The sequence below is a fragment of the Martes martes genome (assembly GCF_963455335.1).
Source record: "Martes martes genome assembly, chromosome: 7".
Classification (NCBI taxonomy): domain Eukaryota; kingdom Metazoa; phylum Chordata; class Mammalia; order Carnivora; family Mustelidae; genus Martes; species Martes martes.
This window is the reverse complement of record NC_137894.1, coordinates 95490155-95509267: the sequence shown is the minus strand read 5'-3', so window position 1 is coordinate 95509267 and position 19113 is coordinate 95490155. Positions and strand designations below refer to the sequence as shown.

The window sequence follows — 19113 nt, the reverse complement described above, 5'->3', positions numbered from 1 at the left end:
ACATAGATAAATAAAATCTTTAAAAAAAAAAAAACACTTTACTTTGAGACATAATAGAAAAATCTTACAGGTACACATGGAAACGTAAGACAAGATTATAGTAAAAAGTGAAGGTAAACTAGAAAGGGTTAATGCCTTTCGGCTAATGTTGACACTGAAGTTCTGAGTATGATGTGTTGCAGGACTGAAAGGAATGGTAATTAGTATCTCTCTCCTTCAGAATCCACACCAACCTCTTCAAAATCCTTCTCAAGGGCAGCCATGTTCTTCCAGGCCTCAGAAAACTCTTCTCGCCCACATACCTTTGAACAAAGGTATTCTTGGCATACATTGGGTCAAACGTCTGGTCCAAGCCATCTCAGGCCTCAGCAATGGTTTTTTGTTGCTCAGCATACATATAGCTTGCCGTATTATGGCCAGGTTTCCAACAGGTACCAGAAGGAGGCTAGTAATTAACACCAACTTTGAAACTAGTGAAACACCAGTCCACAAACTGGATGCTACACTTGGCCTTGATGGTGGCAGTGGTGGCATTGACATCTTTGGGATCCACGTTATCATGGTACAACAGCCACCAAGTCATGTATTTACTATGGTGAAGGTCACATTTCATCATCTGGTTGAAATGATTTTTTTTTTCATTTCAGAATTTTTTTTTTTTTTTTTTGAGTGCTGGCTCAAAGCATGCACTGGGTGATCTCTTCTACAGAAAGTTATCCATGTGGGATTTCTCAGCAGAAATGACCGGAGCATATGTGACTAGAGGGAAGTGGTTGTTGGTAGAGGGGACCAGACTGGTCTGAAATTCTGTCAGATCAACATTCAGGGCTCCATCAAGTATGAGGGTAGCTATGATAGAGGACATAGTTTGTCCTATTGCCTATTTAGGTTAGTGTAGGTTGGGTATTCAATATTGAGGTTTCTATCACAGATGTCTAAATGGTCTCATTATCTACCAACAAGGCACAGAATGCCCCAGGGTGGTGCGGTTAGTGAGGATAGAGTTGCAGGATTCAACTACACCTGTGGAAACCTGAGAGGAATGGGTAAATGGAGAACTCCAGCTGAGACTTCTTGCCATAATTGAAAGAGAGACATTCCACCAGCAGGGAGGTAAACCCAGAACCAATTCCCCCTCTAAGGCTGTGGAAAACCAAGAATCCCTAAAGATCTGTGTACTGGTTGGCCATTTTTAAAATTTGATCCAAGACAAGGTCAATAATCTCCTTGTCAATGGTGTAGTGCTCTGGAGCAAGTTATTGGCAACATCCTCTTTGCCTATGATGAGCTACTCAGGGTGGAATAGCTGGCAGTTGGTTCCAAGTCTACAAACACCACCCTGGACACATGCTTGCCCGCACTCATCTCACTGAAGAAGGTGTTGAAGAAGTCATATCCTCCTCCAGTGGTCTTGTCACTTGGCTACTGGCTATTGGGTTGGATGCCATGTTCCAGGCAACAGATCTCCCAGCAGGCATTGGCCATCTGGACACCAGCATAGCCAATGAAGATAGAGATGCACTTACACATGGTGGCTATGGGTTAGCAGGTACAAGCTACAGGAGCACACCAGGATCCCATTTACTGTCCCCAACAAGCTGAGTTGAGGTAAATAATGCACTCCCTCTTCACTTCTTCTTCTTCTTTTTTGGTTTTGGAAGAGCTTATTAAGATTACACTTTGTTCTTTAAGTGTTTGGTAGTTTTCACTAGTAAAGTCATCTGGGTTTGTTCTTTTCTTTATGGGAAGTCATAAAAATACCAATACGTCTATTTACTTGTTATAGATCTATTCAGAATCTATTTCTTCTTGAGTAATTTTCAATAGTTTGTGTCTTTTAAAAAATTCATCCATTTCATATAGAGTTTCTGATATGTTGGCATACAATTACTTATAGCAATCCTTTATAATCTTCTTTATTTTTACACTGTCAACATATTTCCCCTCTTTTTTCTCTTTTTTCTCCTTATGGTTCTTTTCTCCTTCTGGTATGTACAATCTTTTTTTTTTTTTTTAAAGATTTTATTTATTTATTTGACAGACAGAGATTACAAGTAGGCAGAGAGGCAGGCAGAGAGAGAGGGGGAAGCAGGCTCCCCGATGAGCAGGGAGCCCGATGCGGGGCTCGATCCCAGGACCCTGGGATCATGACCTGAGCTGAAGGCAGAGGCTTTAACCCACTGAGCCACCCAGGTGCCCTGGTATGTACAATCTTATGCCTGATGATGTTTCACATTTTTCTGAAACACTGCTTATTTTTTCTTTATTATTTTTCCCTTTCCATTTAGACTGTATAATATCTATTGATATATCTTCAAGTTTAATGTTTTTTCCCTTCTGCTATCTAAAATCTATTGTTGATTCCTTTAGTAACTTTTAAAAAATTTTAGATATAAAATTTTAGGAATTCTGGAATTTCTGAAGTTTTTATTTGTTGATTATTTAATAATTTCTATCTGCTTCTTTATTTTCTCTATTTGATGAAATAATTTCATCACATTTTCCTTTATTTTCTTTTGGTATGGTTGCCTTTAATTCTTTGAACATTTTTAAAGTAGCTTCTTAGCAGTCTTTCTTGCTAAGTCCATCACCTGGGGCCTCTCAAAACAGTTTCTACTTTTTTTTTTTTTTCCCTATCAAATGGGTCACACTTTTCTATTTCTTTCTATATTACCTAAGCTTTGTTGAAAACTGGAGTATTATATAATATATTGAAACAAGTTTGTATACTAATCCCTAATTTCACCCCGGTTATGCATAGAATTAGTAAAATAGCCTTATAATCAACTAGGCAATGAATAATAGTTTTGAAGAGGTACCTAAGCCTTGGTTCTACAGTTCTACTCAAATTATACACTTTAGAGAACCCTAAAATCATCTGTACAAAGAAGTATTCACAAGAATATTTGTTATATCAATATTTGCTGGAGGGAAAGGAGGGAAGGAAAGGATCAACTTAAATGTCTATTAGCCAGAGAATGGGTAAGTGAATTTGAGTATATTTTATTGCTGCATTCTATCCACAAAATACAATATTATTTAAATTGTTAATATTGGTTGCAGTGGGTACACAAGATTTTTGTCTTTTACCATGATTCTCTATTATGTGTAGATACAGAATATTTGGCAATGAATAAGTAAAGGAGAAAAATATATTATTTAGAACAGATCTGTACTATAAAATAATAAGTACTTTAGGCTGAAAGCAAAAAATTCTAGTTAGAAAATATACCTGCTCAAGGGAATGAAAAATTACAAATAAGGTAAATGTATATAATAAAATATAAACATATGGAAGACAACAATATTATATTAAAATTGCCTAGAGTTTAAATATAAAGGCATGGATAGTTAAAAAGTACAAGAATGGGGAAAAGCTGTAGGATGCAAGCACTAATCATTACAAAGTTGAAGAGCTCTATTAATATTAAAATATGCTTTAGTTTAAGGAATATTAGAAGATAAGAAAAGGTATTTATTTTGAGAAAGATCAAAAAAAAAAAAAAGAAGACAAACAAATCTAAATGTCTGTGCATATAACAATGAAGTTCAAACTACATTAAAAGATAATAAACTGGTGTAGGGGCGCCTGGGTGGCTCAGTGGGTTAAAGCCTCTGCCTTAGGCTCAGGTCATGATCTCAGGGTCCTGGGATCCAGCCTGCATTCTGCATTCTGCATCTGGTTCTCTGCTCAGCAGGGAGCCTGCTTCCCTTCCTCTCTCTCTGCCTGCCTCTCTGCCTACTTGTCATCTCTGTCTGTCAAATGAATAAATAAAATCTTTAAAAAAAAGATAATAAACTGGTGTAAAAAATAAACTGTGAAATTCACACATATAGTTGGAAATTTCAACTTTCAATTTCAACCTTCAACCTTTCAACCTTCCTCTCATCACGCTTATGTGAGAACACACTTGTGTTCTGTCATACTGGACAGAACAAATACACAGAAAATCGTTAAGGATATACAAAACTTAAAATTATCATAAACATCTTTAATATTAATGGGACATTACATTTAATAATTTCAGAGTACATATTATTTTAAAGTGAAAATGGATATTCATAAAATAAACAATATCGTGGGCCATAAATCAAGTCTTAGTGAACCTACAAGGATTGAATTCATAGAAAATGTTTCTAAAATACATCTGGAGCATTCCCAGATATTTGGAAATTAAGTAATGGACTTCTGAATAGCTGATGGCTTAAGGAAGAAATCAGAAAAGATGCTAGAAACAATAAGAAAATTGAATGGTGTTATTATGAAATATAACACAATGAAGTTTGAGGGATACAGCTCAAACAATGCTCAGGTAAAAATTTATATTTTATTATTTTATTACAATGAAGAATGGTTAAAATCAATGATTTAAACTATCAAATTAAGAAACTAGATAAACATATAATTAAAATGAAATTAGAAGGTAGGAAATTATGAACAGAAAATAAACATCAATACAATGACAAAATAACACATGATAGATAAAAATTTTTGAAAAAGTAGAAGCAAAGCCATGAACCTCTAGGTAGATTGATGATGAGGAAAAGAAAACAGTAAGCAATAACATCACAAATGAATGAGGCAACTTTATAGATCCTAGATGAAAAGAAGAGTAAGAATAACAGAGGATAAGGATGCAGATAATTACATACTTAATGTTAATTATCTTAGTAACTTAAAACCAACTTATCAAAATAAACAATATGCCACAGAAAATCTGAATTATCCTGCATTTATTAAATGGGGTATGTTTATAATTAAAAACCTCACATACTTCTGCCTGAAATCATAATGAATAATTTGTTCTAGTCTTATCTTTCTGTAATGTTCAACTAGAAAATTTGACAAACAAAAAACAGCTATTTTCATACTTCTTATCATAATCAATGCCTTATTGTGATCCATGAGAAAAACAGTCAAAGTTAGGGGGCATCACCGTTCACCCTCTAGTCCTCAGACATTAATTAGATAAGAGGGGAATGTCATGAACAATTTATCAAATTACTTATAAAACTTAGGTGAAATTTTAAAATTTCTTATAAGACAGAAATAACATCATACTTAGTGGTGAAAGATTGGCTTCTAACCTCTAAAATTAAGAAAATCAGGAAATCAGGGAAATGTAAAAAACAAATCTGCCCTCATTATCTTGAAAATCCTAGTAAATGCAAGAAGGCAAACAATATAGTAAAAGTCACATAGACTAGAAATGAAGAAATAAAACCATCCTTATTTGCAAACATGCTTGTTTACATAACTAATTCTAACACTTATGTGAAAATGTGCCAGAATAGTCGAGACAATTTTAAAACAACAGAACAAAATTGAAGGTTGTATACTATTTTATTTCAAGACATACTATAATGATACAGAATTTAGCAGTGTATCATATAGGCTTAAGCCTAGAAAAAAAAGTCAATACTACAGAATAGAATCTGTAAATAGACACACATTTAAGTGATCAATTGATTTAACAAAGGTACCAATGTAATTCAATTTAGGAAGATTGTATTTTCTGCACACTGTGCTAGAACACCTGGGTATGTCTATGAAAAAAGAAATGAACTTCAGTCCTTACCCCATAAAATATGACAAATTAACTAAAAATGGATCATAGGCCTAAGTAAAAACCTAAAACTGTAAAATTCTAGAAAAAAACATAAGAGAAATTCATTGTGAATGGAATGTCAGCCAAAGTTTCTTAGGACAAAAACCCCCACATGTGAAAACAAAAAGAAAAAAAAAAAGAATAAATTGAACTTCATTTAAAAATCCTTTTCAAAAGGCAACATTAAAAAGTGAAAAAGAAAGCCAAATGACAGAATAGATTTACATTACTTAATAATCCAAAGCATTTATTATAAAAATATATAAAAACATCTTATAATAATTATAAGACAAATAACCAAATGAAAGTGGGAAAAAGATGCTCAATATCTTTAGTTATTAAGGAAAATGCAAAATGAGACACGATATATTACTGCACACACACACACACCTGAATGGCTAAAATTAAAAAAAATGACAATACCAAGTATTGGTGAAGATAGGGAGCAAACAATTTTCATACATTTCTTCTAGAAATACAAAATGGTATGGTCCCTTTTAACATTGATTTCCAATGTCTTATAACATTAAAACACACTTATCATACAATCCTACTCCAAGTATTTTGCCAGGAGAAATAAAAACTTACAACTGTACAATAACTCCTCATGTTCATATAAATTTGCTCATAGGAGCTATAAACTAGAGATGGTACATATATCCATCAACAGGTGAATGGATAAACTGATTGTGGTATATTTATTCAATGGAATACAACTGACAAGCATTAAAAAAGAACACACTACCTGATACAGGTAACAAAATGAATATATCTTAAAAACCATTATGCAGAGTGAATGAAAGTAAAAACATAGAGCGCATATGATATGATCCTATTTATAAAAAGTTCTAGAAGAGACAAAAATAACCTATCATGATATGAATAAGATCAGCAGCTGCTTGACTGAAGAATGAGGTTATGAAGTTGTATGTTATTTGTAAAAAAAATTCACCTGGAACTACACATTTTACTTGATTGTGCTTTACTATGGTAAATTACACCTAAGTAAGATGGATTTAGAAAGTAATACATGCCATGAACACAATGCATTAAAATAGAACAAAATCAAAACCTAATGAAAAGTAGGTCTTTCCCCAGCCTACAGGCAAACAGCATACATGGTTCATGGTGTACATCCCCAGAATAGTATCCATATATGTGTAAATTCGTTAAGTGCATAATTGCATTTTTAAATATCAAATGAATTTTTTTTACCTTAAAAGAAACACTCATAGATGTTTGCTTTTTATACTAAATTTAATAAAACTGTAAATTAAAAAAAAAATTTCTTCCCTTATGTGAAAATAGAAGCCAGTAATAATGGTGTATTAAGTTTGATTTCTTCAGTATCTCCATTCTTTAATCAATTCCAATGCTTTGAATATAACAGAAGGCCAATACATAATTGTTAAATTAATATAACATATGTAGGTCTCCTCAATCTCACTACCAATGATATTGGGGAATATATTTTGGAAAAGGAGCATGTGAAATGTATTTATCCTAGTTTAAGAGGGAGTTGTGTTTTAAATTTGTATAGAAAATCAGGACTTTAAAAACCACTTTGCTCTACCGAATTTTTATAGCCTAGCCACTTGATTTATAAGGGTTATTTTTCCTTTAAAAATCAGTAAGTGAAGTGCTGTAATTTTTACTACAGATTTGTGTCATGATGAAAAGTTGATCTATTCTTGGAAGATTAAACATAAACTACACAATTTTGATAAATGCTTAGTAATGAACAGATTTCATCTTGCTCTCTCCCAAAATGATTTTTTTAGTACTAAACCTTCTTGTTATATTCATATACATATTTAACTAAAGGAAGGGTTTAATGATGAACATACATTGAAGAATAAAATTAGTTGTCTATTCAAAGAGAAAAGCTTTGAAATGAATAGGAGCACAAATTACATTTTACAAATATGGGAAGCCTGAGCCATCTTACCTAATGATTTATTAGATTGTGAAAGTACACTCTTTTGTTATATGTCTCAAGCATTTCCTTATTTCCCTTGTGTATTCATATTTTTAACAACAAATCATGTATATTCTTTTAGATTGATGTAAATTCATAATTTAAAATAACATTTACCTACAGCTAGCAAAGTAAATAAAATCTGATTAGACATCTGATAAACCTGATAAGTTCTCAACTTTTTTTCCTCTGTGATTTTATCAGACAAAAACTGACAAAAACTAATATATTTCTTTTTTTTCCTAGTGATTTTTATAGAGGAATAATTCAAGATCTGGATTTATGAAATAACTCTTTAGGGTCACAAAATGGATTCTTATTAGCATGAAAAGTAGTATTTCCAGTCTATCAAAATTACCTAAATTACATAATAATTAATAACTTGCTTCCAATATTGTATTGTCTTCTTTTGAATTAATCTATAATTAGGACTTTGAAACCATCAAGGCATTAATATTGCCTTACGAAAAAAGCAAATTCACTTTATATGAAAAGTGTATAAATTTGGCAGTCTCTGTTGGACATCTTTAATCATTATTTGGAGGACATTATTCGTTGTACTTTGAAATGACAGTTGAATTTACTATGTTTTAAACCGAAGTAGATGCCAACTGCTAAAAGAAGAAAGACCGGCCTACATGACTTGAATGGGACCTGTTGGGGAGGCTTGGAAATTGTGGAGAAAATGTAGGCTATAGAGCATATATGAAGAATTAATCGTAGAGTAGAATACTAGAATAGAATTCAGCCTTCCCACAGAATCAAGACACAGACCATAAATCTCAATATGAAACTCAGTGGGTGTGACATCCAATGTTCTGTGTTCCCTATCTACCCAGATGTTTTATCTTTTTTTGCATCAAAGGACTGAGAAATAAAATGGAAATTTGTAATTTTATTTAAAACGTTTCATCAATAACATGTTCAAAATGATGGAACTATTTTACAGGATGAAATTAAGGACACTTTTTATATTCAAGTTTGAGAAGTTTCTTTTTAATCTAATCTGCAATAGATTCTATATTCATTTTCTAATTGATGATAAAGTTCAAACTCCCATATAACTCTGTGATTGCATGTTAACATATGGGGGAATTACTTTAATTCTTATAGTTTCCATTAGCACATTCAACCACAGTTATAATAACCTTGTGTTTCAAACATTTTAATGTTTTACCACATACAAGCATTCCTGAATATAGCAGAAAGAGTTACTTAACTGAACATTTTTAAAATTTGAGCTTGACAAATAATGAATTTTCCATCTAAAAGAATCTATTTTAAAATTAGGGCCAATCAATGAAAAATAACAATGACTGAACAAATATCTTCTCAAAATGATTGTTCTTTATTTATATTAGAATTCAAAGGAAAATACATTAATTTTTTGAACCTAAAGGATTTTTTCCCTAAATAATAACACAAAGACATTTAGACCTGTCCTTTTCAACAATTACTATTTTATCATTGAAAATTATTGGAACTGGACTTTTGACTTTTCTTAGACATGAGACCATACACTAGAAAATGTAAATTAATGGTGCTGTGCAATAAGCCCTGAGGATGCTGTATTGCTCTGCTGGCCCTCTGCTTGGCATGACATCTAATGGTCTCCTGCTATCTATTGTTTGCACCTTGAAGAAATAAGATAATTTATGCCAGCCTTGCAAATAAGTACACAACAATTTATCAGTACAAATTGTTTTGTCAGCCTGTCCTATCCTATAGTTTTGCCAGTTAATGAACACTAACTTATTTCACCTTCATAGTCTACCATAAATCACTGCTCATTCTCATCAAATGTCAGCAGCAGCATTGTCGAAGTTGATGGCAGTACAGTCTAAGTGAGTTAAAATAATATTAGCACTGTTTGTTGCTGTTTTTAAAAATGTTTTAGGTATTTATCCCTGGTAAGTTCTACAGCATTTTTCTACACCATATAAACATTACCTGTAGTTAATCTAGCATATTGATTTTGTGTATTTTTCCCTTCTTCTTCCCAAAATTCCACAGAAAATGGCAATACAAAATAAAGAAAAGGCTTATACCAGTAAGAAATCAGAGAAAATAAGAAATCATAGCATTCTGGAAACTACAAAGAAGACAGAACAATTTAGAATAGCTTAGCAAATCACAGAATACTTAAGAAATAAGTCAGCACTGGGGAATTGGGGTGGGGTTGGTGAAACAACAAATATCAACCTCCTTTTGGAAATGTACATCCAGAAAGGCCCAAAAGCCCTCTTCTGAAGGCAGATTACAGAGGTCATGAGAGGAGGGTACTTTGAATGGTATGAGACTCCTACATTCCTATAGGGGTTAGACTCATGTATTTTTCCCTCATAATGGTTACTTTCTACAAATGTGGAATCATACAGCTTTCTATACAAGCAACACTCAGGGATGAGTGTGGGGGTGAATTACAAAACTAAAAAGAGTGAATTTATAGACTTACCTTCATGATCAATTGTAAAACTCTCACACTCTGAATTTCTCATTACCTTCTTCTTCTTTTTTTTTTTAAACAGCTACTTTCATTTGGGTATTTTCTTACTTGCAGCCAAACCATCCTGACTGATGTAGAAAGTTTATCAGTGGGTCAACCAGGTAATTAAAGAAGAATTGAAAAAATTCATGGAAACAAATGAGAATAAAAACTCTACTGTTCAGTATATGTGCTGCCAAAGCGAGCACGAAAACTCTACTGTTAAAATCTTTGGGAAACAGCAAAGGCAGTCCTTAGAGGAAAGTATATAGCAATACAAACCTTTCTCAAGAAACAAGAAAGGTCTCAAATATACAACCTAACCCTATACCTATAGGAACTGGAGAAAGAAGAGCCAAGAAAGCCTAAATCCAGCAGGAGAAGAGAAATCATAAAGATCAGAGTAGAAATCAATGAAATAGAAACAAACAAACAAACAAACCAAAAAACCAGTAGAACAAATCAATGAAAGTAGGAGCTAGTTCTTTGAAAGGATTAATAAGATTGATAAACCCCTGGCCAGACTTATCAAATGAATTAAAGAGGAGAGATCACAACAAACACCAAAGAAATACAAACTATTATAAGTACATATTATGAGCAAATATACACCAGCAAATTTGACAATCTGGAAGAAATGCATGCATTCCTAGAGACATATAAACTCCACAACTGATCCAGGAAGAAATAGAAAACCTGAACAGACCCATCACCAGTAAGGAGATTGAAGCAGTCATCAAAAATCTCCCAACAAACAAGAGCCCAGGGCCAGGTGGCTTCGCAGGGGAATTCTACCAAACCTTTAAAGGAAGAATCAATACCTATTTTCCTGAAACTTTTCCAAAAAATAGAAATGGAAGGAAAACTTCCAAACACGTTTTATGAGGCCAGCATTGCTTTGGTCCCAAAACCAGACAAAGACCCCATAAAAAAGGAGAACGACAGACCAATATCTTTGATGAACACAGATGCAAAAATTCTCACCAAAATACTAGCCAATAGGATCCAACAGTACATTAAAAGGATTATTCACCATGACCAAGTGGGATTTATTCCAGGGCTGCAAGGTTGGTTCAACACCTGCAAGTCAATCAATGTGATACAATACATTAATAAAAGAAAGAACAAGAACCATATGATATTCTCAATAGATGCTGAAAAAGCATTTGACAAAATACAGCATCCTTTCTTGATCAAAACTCTCCAAAGTGTAGGGATAGAAGGTACATACCTCAATATCATCAAAGCCAGCTATGAGAAACACACAGTGAATATCATTCTCAATGGGGAAAACTGAGAGCTTTTCCCCTAAGGTCAGGAACATGGCAGGGATGTCCATTATCACCACTGCTATTCAACATAGTACTAGAAGCCTAGCCTCAGCAATCAGACAACAAAAAGAAATTAAAGCCATCCAAAACAGCAAAGAAGAAGTCAAATTATCACTCTTTACAGATGATATGACACTTTATGTGGAAAACTCAAAAGACTCCACTCCAAATCTGCTAGAACTTGTACAGGAATTCAGTAAAGTGTCAGGATATAAAATCGATGCACAGAAATCAGTTACATTTCTGTACACCAACAACAAGACAGAAGAAAGAGAAATTAAGGAGTCGATCCCATTTACAATTGCACCCATAACCATAAGACACCTAGGAATAAACCTAACCAGAGAGGCAAAGAACCTGTACTCAGAAAACTATAAAGTACTCATGAGAGAAATGGAGGAAGACATAAAGAGATGGAAAAATGTTCCATGCTCCTGGATTGGAAGAAGAAATAATGTGAAAATGTCAATGCTACTACCTAAAGCAATCTATATGTATAATGCAATCCGTATCAAAATACCATCAAAATTTTTCGAAGAAATGGAACAAATAATCCTAAAATTTATATGGAACCAGAAAAGGCCTTGAATAGCCAGAGGAATATTGAAAAAGAAAGCCAAAGTTGGTGGCATCACAATTCCAGACTTCAAGCTCTATTACAAAGCTGTCATCATCAAGACAGTATGGTACTGGCACAAAAACAGACACATAGATCAATGGAACAAAATAGAGAGCCCAGAAATAGACTCTCAACTCTATGGTCAACTAATCTTTGACAAAGCAGGAAAGAATGCCCAATGGAAAAAAGACAGTCTCTTCAACAAAAGGTGTTGGGAAAATTGGACAGCCTTATGCAGAAAAATGAAAGTGGATCATTTCCTTATACCACACACAAAGATAGACTCAAAATGGATGAAAGACCTCAATGTGAGACAAGAATCCTTCAAAATCCTTGAGGAGAACACAGGCAGCAACCTCTTTGACCTCAACCGTAGCAACTTCTTCCTAGAAACATTGCCAAAGGCAAGGGAAGCAAGGGAATAAATGAACTATTGGGACTTCATCAAGATCAAAAGTTTTTGCACTGCAAAGGAAACAGTCAACAAAACCAAAAGACAACTGACAGAATGGGAGAAGATATTTGTAAACAACATATCAGATAAAGGGCTAGTATCCTATATATATATATATATATATAGATATATATATATATATATCTATATATATATATATATATATAGGATACTAGCCCTTTATCTGATATGTTGTTTACAAATATATATAATATATATATATAATATATATATAAAAAGAACTTATCATACTCAACACCCAAAAAACCAAATAATCCAATTAAGAAATGGGCAAAGGACATGAAGAGACATTTCTGCAAAGAAGACATCCAGATGGCCAACAGAGCACAAAGTGCTCCACATCCCTCAGCATCAGGGAAATACATATCAAAACCACAATGAGATATCACCTCACACTAGTCAGAATGGCTAAAATTAACAAGTCAAGAAATGACAGATGCTGGCAAGGATGCAGAGAAAGGAGAACTCTCCTATACTGTTGGTGGGAATGCAAGCTGATGCAGTCATTCTGGAAAACAGCATGGAAGTTCCTCAAAAAGTTGATAATAGAGCTACCCTACAACCCAGCAATCTCACTATTGGGTATTTACCCTAAAGTTACAAATGTAGTGATCCGAAGGGGCACGTGCATCCGAATGTTTATGGCAACAATGTCCTCAATAGCCAAACTATGGAAAGAACTTAGATGTTCATCAACAGATGAATGGATAAAGATTTGGTATATATATATACAATGGAATACTATGCAGCCATCAAAAGAAATGAAATCTTGCCAATTGCAATGTCGTGGATGGAACTAGAGGGTATTATGCTGAGCAAAATAAGTCAATTAGAGGCAGACAATTATCATATGATATCCCTTATATGAGGAATTTGAGAGGCAGAGTGGGGGGTGTCAGGGGTAGGGAAGGAAAAAATGAAGCAAGATAGGATCAGGAGGGAGACAAACCATAAAAGACTCTTAATCTCACAAAACAAACTGAGGGTCGCTGGGGAGAGGGGGTATGGAGAGGGTGGTTGGGTTATGGACATTGGAGAAAGTTTGTGCTATGGTGAGTGCTATGAAGTGTGTAAGCCTGATGATTCACAGACCTGTACCCCTGGGGCAAATAACACATTATATGTTAACATTAAAAAAAAAAGATAAAAAGAAAGTTTATCAGCAGTTGACAGAGTTAGTGTTTGAAAAAATCTGCTTTAATATAGGTAAAGCACTTTGTCTTCATAGAGAAAAAAAAATGTGATGTAGGTAAACAAGGTGAAGTCACATTTCAATTCCATCAAAGTGTATTACTAAACTGAGGAGTGAGAAGGAGCAAGAGTGTTCCTCCATGACATTCTGCTCAAACCTATCTGCTACTGATGGAGTCAAACGGTCTGGATCTGGCTATGTTATTCATCCTGGGTCCTTTAGAAAGTAGTAGAGGATTTCTGTCTTCAGCCATTTCTCATTTTCTTGTAGATGTCCACATTAATGTGTGCAATTAAGTTGTGTAACAAAATGCTAATAATATTTGTGCAACAAATAATTGCCCTTCCTGTCCATTTATTTATGTAATAATTATAAATAAGTATTTCATTATACCTAACGTACTAATTTTTTCTTCTGCCTTAGCTGATTATGATACTCATTCTTTTTGTGTATGTTCATACCCGCTACTCTGCTTTGATGCTTATAAAATTAAGGAACTTTGTTTCATGACCTAATCATTGTGATTAATAGCAATAATTTCCAAACTGCATCCAGTCCTATAGTTCTGCTCAGATGGTCAAAGGCCTTTCTTAAGGGGCCAGTGTGTGTGTGTGTGTGTGTGTGTGTGTGTGTATGCATGTTTGTCTATGCATGAGCATATGCGTATATACAAGTGTATGTGTACATGTGTATGGATCAGTATATATTTATGAATGTGCACACATATCTGTGTACGTTTGTTCATGTATATGTGAGAGGTATTACAAAAGAGTGAAGCTGGGGCGCCTGGGTGGCTCACTGGGTTAAGCCTCTGCCTTCGGCTCAGGTCATGATCTCAGGGTCCTGGGATCGAGTCCCACATCGGGCTCTCTGCTCTGTGGGGATCCTGCTTCCTCCTCTCTCTCTCTCTGCCTGCCTCTCTGCCTACTTGTGATCTCTGTCTGTTGAATAAATAAATAAAATATTAAAAAAAAATAGTGAAACTTCAGGACCCTGTTTTGTGTTACACTCACAGGAACTGTAACTATACCTCTTTTGTTTTTAAAGCTCCTTTTAAATTTATTGGGCCATCTGGGTTGCTCAGTCAGTTAAGCATCAGACTCTTGATTTTGGCTCAGGTTGTGATCTCAGGGTCACAGGACTGAGCCTTGCCTCTGGCTCCACACACAAAAGGGAATCTGCTTGAGAGTCTCTCTCTCTCTCCCTCTCTCTCTCTGCCCCTCCCCCAACTTAAACCAATCAATCAACCTTTAAAATAAAAAAATAAAGCTCCTTATAAGTTTGTATATGGGAAAACAGTGTTAAAGAAAGAATTAAATTGTAAAAGGAGCTCAGCAAACAGCAAAAATCATTTACACCTGCTTTTCTAAAATAATTAAGGACATACACTTTAGCCCCACATATAATCTTTCAATTTAATTTTAGCAAATATATCACCCTTCACTTTACACTTTTTTCCTAAGCGAGATAGATTTCCATAAATAGCCATATTTTGATCCAGATTTTTTTCTTTTTTTTTCTTTTCCCTGGCTCACTTTATGGAAGAATTATAATAAGCAGAAAACTTGGCAAAATTCAAGGATCAGAAAGAAAAAATAAACAGAACAGGGCTAGATAACCCATAAATTGTACAATAAGCTTTAGAATAATTGAATTAATTCTAACTCAGAAATGGTTTGGCCTAAAATAGTTTCCTTGTCTGCAGTCTGCATATTTGCATATGCTTTCATTGAAATCAAGGCCAAATCACTTGGCAGAAATACCTTTACCCACTATATTTTGTCTCTTTACTAGTGACTCTGAAGTCTTCACTAAATTAGTAGAATTTATAAATAATTTATGTATTTTCTGGAGATTCCTGGAAAGTGGTGAACATTCGTGGAAGCATATAGAAATATTAGTGAACACAGGACACTTTGAATACTTTGAATTTAAATTTCAGACATGTAGCAATATGGAAAAATTAAACAGCTTAATTTTTTCCTACTTTCAGAAATTAAATTTAAAAATGAGAATGTGACATTCTCATAAGTAACATGCAGACTGCATTGTATTTCCAATTTTAGACTGTCTGCACTCTATTAAGTTCTCAAACTTGGTATTAGCACAACCTCCCAGCCTTTAAACGATTCTTTTTTTTAAAGTGCGGGCTCCCACTTTTTCTATTAGAAAATCTAACTCTTGTGTCTGTTTTACTCATGTCTGATATTTTTGCCATACACATCTTTGCCACAAGCATTTTACTGCAAATACTTTTACCATATCACTAGTCAGCTGTAAGGCAATGTTGCCATAAAAGATTAAAAAAAAAAAGCAAAAAACCAAAAAATTGATTGATGGTTTGTTGGTTTCATCAACTAGTTGATAGTTTGGTTTCGTTTCTCCATTGATTCAGTACTCCCATTTTTATATTGTATAAATCTTAGCCTTTATAATGGTCTATACAGTGCTTTTGAAACCACATTCCCCACAGAAATTTGGGATGTCTAACAATAGATGTGGCAATATGCCAAGAACACAGGGTAAAAGGCTTTCACAACACAATGTGAAGTTTCAATACACATATGCATTCTAGTACGTGGAAAAAAAAATATATATATATATTTTGTATGAATGACTTGCTATTCTAGCTCCCATCTTCTGTTATGGTATACACAGGAGATATAATATCTGATAGTGAGTTTCAGGGGTTTTGGTATACTATCAGGGATCTCCTAGAGACAGAAAAGACTATGGAGTCCTGAAGAATGACTTACTGAGAGTGAAAGTTTGGACACTGATTTGGATTGAGGAAGTCTTCTTGACTCCCCTCATAATAGCCCATGTATTGGTTAATGTTGTTTAATGCCTATTTTTAGGGTAGATATGCCAGAAACAAATTAATAACAAGACACCTTGTTTGTATGTATTCATCTAGAACAGTGGTTCTCAACTAGGGTGATTTTCCCATTAAGGGGATATTTGGCAGTATCTGGAGACATTTGATCATCACAACCAGAGAAATGTTAATGGTAGTGTAGTGTAGTATAGGTAATGTAGTGGCTAGAGGACAGTCATCATGGCATGAGGACAATAACAAAGGGCAAGTAGAAGTCAACAGAAGTTTTAATGAATTGCTTAAGGGCAACTGTGGGCTGTGATGGTATAGAATTTCTGGGAGATGCAGACACAAGGGCTGTTTGCACCTATTCACAGGTTTGTTTCTTCATAACTTCTGTTGAATTATCATGAAAAACAATCTAAGGAATATTTGAAGAAAACCCCCTTTTTCAGTGCAGGTGGAAGAGATGACTGCTGATGTAAAAAAGACACACACACACACACACACACACACACACACACACACACGCACTCCAACCCCACCTTTGGTTTCTCTGTCAAAAGCCTTAAGTCTCTATTGGAAAAGCAGTGAACAGTCTCAATTTCAAGACACAGGTAAGACTTGTTGCTGTGGGAAGAACAGAAAATACGTAAAACTATTTCTATAGGAGGGACTAGAAATGTTCCTGAGCTCAGGTGTCTAATCTAGTACAATTAGAGATCTCTTTCCTCTGTGGGCAGGGCATGAAACACACAATGACCATCACACATAAACCAGTGACCACACAATGACCACCATAGATAAAACGTAGAATTTGGTCACCAAGAAGAAGGACAGGAACATTAATAAATCTCCAACATTGAGACCTAGGCACACATGGCCTGCATAAGACTGAGGTTGGACCAGGACAACAGAGGACTCCCTAGGTCCCCAAAACAAGGTTAGCAACCACTGAAAAATTAACAACATCATTCTGACTCTAGGAGAGAGACAAAGCTCCTTTTGATGTACTATCTGGCAAGAACAGATGAACACCAAGGATGGTCTTTTAACTCTAAGTTAAATCTTCAGTCTAACATCTACTCTAAGCATAGATATCCTCAGTACTTTAAAGATATTGCTTCATTGTTTCCGACTTATTTGTTTCTGAAGAAAAGTTTGCTTTGACATTTATCTTTGCCTCACTGGATGGAATATGTCTTTTTCTCTGGCTGCTTTAATAATTTTCTCTGTATCTTTTTTGTTTTTTTAAAGCTTGAATATGAGGTACCTAAGTGGTCTGTGCACGAATGTATGTGTGTGTGTGTGTATGCCCATGTGTGTGTATGTGTTTCATTTAAACTGCTCAGGTTCTCTGTGTTTCTTGGATTTGTAATCTTCTACTATTTCATTATTTGCATAAAATTCCCAGCTCCTATATAGTCAAATATTTTTTCTTCTCTGTTCTTTTCTTCTCTGTTTGAGATTCCAATATATTGCCATGTGATGTCCCAACAGTTCTTGGGATCTCCTTTCTGCTTTTCTTTTCCACTCTTTTTGTTTGTGTTTCACTTTGGGTAATATCTTTTCATCTATTCTCAAGTTTATTGATTCTTTTATGTTTGTAATAAGTCTACTGATAAGTATGTTCAAAAGTTATTCAGCTCTTTGGTGTATTTTTAGCATTTCCTTTTGATTCTTCTAGTTTATATTTCTTTTTTGAAATTCTTTATCTGTTCACATGTTATTTACATCTTCTGCAGACTCATTAACATGTTAATCATTGTCATTATTAAGTCCCTATCTGATAGTTCCTACATTTGAGTATCCTCTGATTCTAGTTCTGTTTATTATTTTGTTTTTTGTTGATTTTTGTTTGCCTTATGATTTTTGACTGAACATTAGGCATCTCATTTACAGGACAGGAAAGATAAAGCTAAATAGAATTTATGCTTAATAGTAGGTATATTTCTTTTCAAGCTGTAAATGAAGAAGATTGATTTAAACTAGTTAGGGGTAAGTTGGGTTTGGATTTTATTATTTCTGTGTTAACTTCAGTGTTTTCAAAAACTTTAAAAAATAATTTGTGAAATATTCCTATAAGACACAGATTAAAAATCAATTTTATAGACAAACTCAGGATCAAAGGATAAGAAAAGTGTTCAAGTTTACACAACCAATGACAGAACATCTTAAAAAGCCAAGTGTACTACAAAGTCATTGCTGTTAAAGGCTACATATATAGCCTTCAGAACTTTAGAGCCCATGAGCACCTATGATAAGATAAAAACTGCTAGGTAAGAAGTTATAGGAGAGCTTCTAGCTGGTTTGAGTGCAACTCACATGTCTTAAACTTGTTACCTATAAGCATACTAGGAAAATGTGTGGTGCTATTTTAGGAATGAATTTTGTTCATCTTTAGTTTATCATATAGAGTAGGAAGGCCCTTAAAGTCTGGAGTATTTTCTCAAAGGAAGATGGAGTAACAAAGTATAGACCAGTAAATCAACTTTAATAACAATATGAAAGCAATTTGTGAATTAGTCATTTGTTCATCAAGAGAAAGTCTGGGTCAGTGAAAAGCCATATTTGGTTTGTTTTCTTTAATTTTTTATAACCTCAGA

General features: G+C 34.1%; 1 pseudogene across 1 annotated transcript; it reads right to left on the bottom strand.

Moving 5' to 3' along the window:
* Positions 1-200: 200 nt before the first annotated feature.
* On the bottom strand, positions 201-1530 carry LOC308346710 (tubulin alpha-1A chain-like; annotated as a pseudogene). The gene is made up of 2 exons: positions 674-1530; positions 201-616 (listed from the first exon to the last, which is right to left on the bottom strand). The product of its transcript is annotated as a tubulin alpha-1A chain-like (transcript).
* Positions 1531-19113: the final 17583 nt, after the last annotated feature.